The sequence below is a fragment of the Lathyrus oleraceus genome, chromosome 1 (genome assembly GCF_024323335.1).
Source record: "Lathyrus oleraceus cultivar Zhongwan6 chromosome 1, CAAS_Psat_ZW6_1.0, whole genome shotgun sequence".
Classification (NCBI taxonomy): Eukaryota; Viridiplantae; Streptophyta; class Magnoliopsida; order Fabales; family Fabaceae; genus Lathyrus; species Lathyrus oleraceus.
In genome coordinates, this window is record NC_066579.1 from 283418481 (window position 1) to 283423474 (window position 4994).

Genomic DNA, 4994 nt, shown 5'->3' on the forward strand with positions numbered 1-4994 from the left:
CTCAGGTAGCTTATTTGAAGCACAAGTGAAAAAGGAAGAAAAGGAGGTGCAAAAAGAAATGAAAAGAAGCAAATTCCACCAAGCCAAAGCCCAACCCAAAAGCAAGGCGTTGCGCCCGTGACGAGCGTCACATAAGCTGCGACGAGCGTCACGCCCTACCTACTTGTGTTACGAGTGTAACACATGGTGTGATGGACGTCACACCATTCCCCTATATTTTTGGCTTCAGAAGCGCAACAAAGACGTTGAGGCCTATTGTTACGCTTGACCATTTGCAACGTGAAGACTCTTTACACGGAAGACCTTTGGAAACAGTTACAACAAGTGACCAATATAAATAGTAGCTTTTGGCAAACCCTGCGGGACACTCCGCTTCGTTCAATTTTCTTCTTCCAGCCGTGCAAGCATACCATTATTTTTCCTTTACTGTTTTTGCTTTTAATTGCAATTCTTATTTTTACTTTCCTTTCCAGTTAATCTTTCAGCACTTAATTAATTTTTCGCATAATACTTTCTACACCAGAAACTATTGTGTATCTTTTACTAGATCTAACCTTACGTTAGACCCTAGATTTTTATTCCTTCACTTTTATTTTCCTGTCCGATTGAAGAATTCAAGCACAAATCCAACCGATCTGTGGTGGAGTGTTCAAGATTGCTATAAATTATTCAGGTTCTTTAATTATTGTTTGAATTTATATATGCTCTGCTTTACTGTTTATTTATATTATTTGCCTGAGATGGAATTATTTATGCATGCTGATTATTTAGATCTGTTAAGCATGTCTGGCTAGTTTATTTAGGTATCGGTATGTAGAGTAAGCGGAATGAAGGAATCAAAACTAAGTTGGTTTAATTACATTTAAAAATAAAATCACTCTTTTTACGGTCTCAATTTACAGGTTTAATAACAAGGTTTTGTACGAAAGTAAAAGACATAAAGAAGTTAAAATCAATAGAACGAGAGTTTGAGTTTTCAACTGGATAGTGTAAATTGGACATTAATTCTAGATCAGGGCAAAAGCAATTTTTAGAGTTAATTAAATTCTAATCTTTTTCAAAAAGTATTTTTAAAGGTTGAATGTGAGGACGAGAGTTAAGCATTTGAATTTAATTATATAATCTAAGTCAACAGAGCGAGAGTTTGAGACAAGGATGTTTAAACGTTTAGTGTTTTCTTAAAAAGAGTTTCTACGGATTCTATTGTTTTCAAAAAGTGATTTTGGACTTAACTAATAAGTGACAACTACGTTAATATAAAATCATAGTTTATTCAACAGAGCGAGAGTTTGAGATCAGACTTTTAATCAATAGTGTCTACTGAAAGGATTTGTTTTAAAACCAAGAAACCAAGGAAGAATTGATTCCCTAATTACGACGAACTACATACCGATATCCGCTTAATTAATATTTAATTTAGATCTTATTTTAGTTTTAACTTTTCCCCCAAACAATCAAAGTATTATCCGCCTTAGCTTTACGAAGTAACCTTAGAAAACGGTATATCGATTCATAAGTCCCTGTGGGATCGATATCTTTTAAAACTACGCGATAGAACTGTGCACTTGCAGTTTGTACCCCAAATTCGACTCATTAAGTCGCGATCAAGTTTCTGGCGCCGTTGCCGGGGACTTTTATTTAGTCGATATCCTAACTCTTCTGTTACGCTGTAGAGACTAAGGCTTATTTTTCTTTTCTTTTCTTTCTTTCGTTGATTTGTATGCCACATACTCGCTCACAAGGCGAGCCGTTCTACTTACGAGTCAACGATATCGAACTATATCTCCGAGTCTTATGACGAATTCGGGAATACCGTGCTGCGAACAATCTCCATCCTGTCGAACTTCCTGATCTCAAAAATCTTCTTCCTTCGCCGATACCCGAGATGGCAGAACCAGCTCGTGCTCTTCGAGATTACGCCGCTCCATCGCAAGATGAGCCGCATTCGAGCATTGCTCCACCCGCAATCGAAGCAAACAACTTCGAACTTAAACCTTCACTGTTGCAGGCAGTACAACATAACCAATTCTCTGGAAATCCTACCGGGGATCCAAACCTTCATTTATCCGTATTTGTTCAATACGCTGATACTGTTAAAGCTAACGGTGTCACTTCAGAGGCAATTCGACTTCATCTTTTTCCTTTCTCGTTAAGAGATAGCGCTAGAAGATGGCTCCAGTCTCTTCCTTCCAACTCAGTCACCACATGGAACGAGTTAAAGAAAGTCTTTCTTGCCCGATATTTTCCGCCGAGCAAAACAGCTATGTTAAGAGCCCAGATAAATGGATTTAAAGAGAAAGATAATGAGTCTCTTTTCGAAGCATGGGAAAGATACAAAGACATGATGAGACTTTGTCCACACCATGGTTTAGAGGACTGGTTAATAATTCATACCTTCTATAACGGTCTCTTGTACAACACGAGGTTAATAATAGACGCCGCCTGTTAGTTGTAAATTTACGTGTCGGGTTTTTGTTATCGTATCCACAGGGATTGTAAGATATCACCGCTGTTCGATGGTTGTATTAATTCTAGCTCAAGTAACAATAGGGTTTTGATTGGTTGTCACGTTATCTTGCATAAAAAGGTATTAAATTGCGGTAAAAGTTATGTTTTGAATAAATGAGAAATATTGTCAAAGTTAGGGTTCAATGATTACTTTGCATGTATTTGTTCGGTCAACAATCGTATAAACTCCTTTAGATGATAAATCATTTCACAAAGTCCTCCCAATATGTTTCTCTCGGACACACATTGTGAGTTTTCCCATTTTGATCCATTGTTTCTCTCGAACACAATCTATCAAAATGACAACTTTTTGGTTCAACCTTATGGTGAACAAAATCATTCATTACTATCTCTAGCTAATAAACAAGATTGGATGAAAACCTAGGTCAAGAGTTGGTAAACATCTCTCGATCATAAACCAACACAAAGAGTTTTAAATAGAAACAAAGTTTTCATCATATATTCACCATTAAAGAGTTTACATATGAAGATCCTTACATTTACACGCAAAGCTAGTAATCACCTACATCTAACCTTGGCAAATGGATGACTTAGCTACTCATTTTCATGGTAGCTTGGTCGGCAAGTTTCGGAAGAAGGTTGATCAACATCCAAGTCGGATAATCGAGATTGGATGGGAATCCACCTTATTTTTGTAGAAGATGGTTACAAGATGAAGAGAAATGAAAACTAGGTCAAAAATAACTCTAGAGCTAAAGCTGGAAAAATAAAGTAAAACTAAGGTATGGTGCTCAAAAGTGGCACTTGCTACTTATAGAGTAGTACTGGGCTGTCATGCTCGCTAGGCGAGCAGAAAGGCTCGCCTAGCGAGGGTCTAATTGTGGCACCAAAGGCACCTGCGCCCAGAGAAAACAGGGTCTGTTGAACTGTCATGTTCGCCTAGCGAAGGACACGCTCCAACCTTCGCCCCAGCGAGGTTGAGAGGTTTTGCCACTGGAATGCTCGCTGGGGACTCACTAGAGCTTCGCCTAGTGAGTAAGTGCTGGCTGCGCTTTTCATCAAAACAGAACGAACTCGCCACCACCTTCGCCAGCAGCTCGCCTGGCGAATTTATTGACAATTTACTGGAGCTTTTCGCTTGGAGCTCGCCTAGCGAGCAGGTTGATGAATGCTTGTATTCATTGGTTCCTTTGCCAATTTTCTTGTGTCTTCATTTTCAATTAGTTCATGCCTTTTTCCTGCACAATAACACACAAATCAAAGGCACCAAGCTTGTTTATCAATGTAATGCATTTCATGTAAAACAATTATGGTTTTGACAATTTTAGCAAGGAAATAGAGTGATAGATACCCTTAATTGATGGCTCAAATAAGCACTTTTGGGTATCTAACAACTCTCCCCAACTAGATTCTTGCTTGTCCTCAAGCAAAGTATGCCTCTTGAAGGACAAGAGGATTTGCTTTAAGAAAATGGTTTCTCCGAAGTTGGATAAACGGCTCAAACACAAGCAAAATCAGCATATACAAGTTTCCAACGGTTCGAATAAAATAATACACAAGAACTAAAACTTAAATAGCAATGCAAAATATTTATCTATCTACAACAATACTATTCTGAATGAATCATCCTATCTCTCCTCTTCGAATAAGGAATGAAGATTTTACGCGTTTGCAACCGCGGGAATAATCTCACTCTCTAACAAACAATGAAGAAATCAAATAGATTCATACAATGTCTAACAATTATAAATGGTACTGTGGAAGCATAAAGATCACTAAGGGCTTTTCGGTTGAAGCTTGGTTAGGTTAACAAACAAGGGTCATTTCTAAGGACATTGAAACAAAAGTGCCGATGCAAAAGAGACATTCACAGTATTAATCACACATCTCGACTTTGTTTCATTTGTTTCTTATTTGAAACCTTCATAAGGTTTGCCACTTAATCACCCAAAAATTTATTAAACAAACAAAATTAAAAACATAAATAAATAACATTAACTGAAAATATAAATTTGTTCATGGGGGACAAAACACCCCAATAGTACAACACCAAAGTCAAGATACAAAATCCAAAAATACAAATAGAAATAAACATAAAAAAAACTAAAAAGTACAAAAACTTAACCCTCTAAGGGCTCAGGACTCCTCCTCGCTACCGGCATCAGAACCGGTAGCCTCATCATCAACATCATCATCATCATCATCGTCATCAGCATCAGCGTCAGCGCCCACCCCCTCACTATACACTGGCGTGTCCACAGGCCAGTTGGCGTTAAGCAGAAACTGCTCACGCGTCATCAAAGCATGAGCACCACTTCCTTTCTTACAACCTCCTTCATCGTAGGATTTAAGCGGCGTTGTGGTTGAGCCACCGGCTTAAAATCTTCCTCCATCAAAATCTTGTGCATACAATAGGATGGACTAATTCCTTTTAGATCGGAAAGAGTCCAACCCATGGCGTCTTGATTTGTTTTTAGCATAACGATTAGACGGACTTCTTCTTCGTTTGTCAAAAGGTTGCTTAT

The 4994-nt window shown here is 38.1% G+C and overlaps 1 non-coding gene across 1 annotated transcript; it reads right to left on the reverse strand.

The window, feature by feature from the left end:
* Window positions 1–2263: 2263 nt before the first annotated feature.
* On the reverse strand, window positions 2264–2370 carry LOC127116219 (small nucleolar RNA R71). Its single transcript, XR_007801189.1, has one exon. It is a non-coding gene; the product is annotated as a small nucleolar RNA R71 (small nucleolar RNA).
* Between the last annotated feature and the right edge of the window lie 2624 nt (window positions 2371–4994).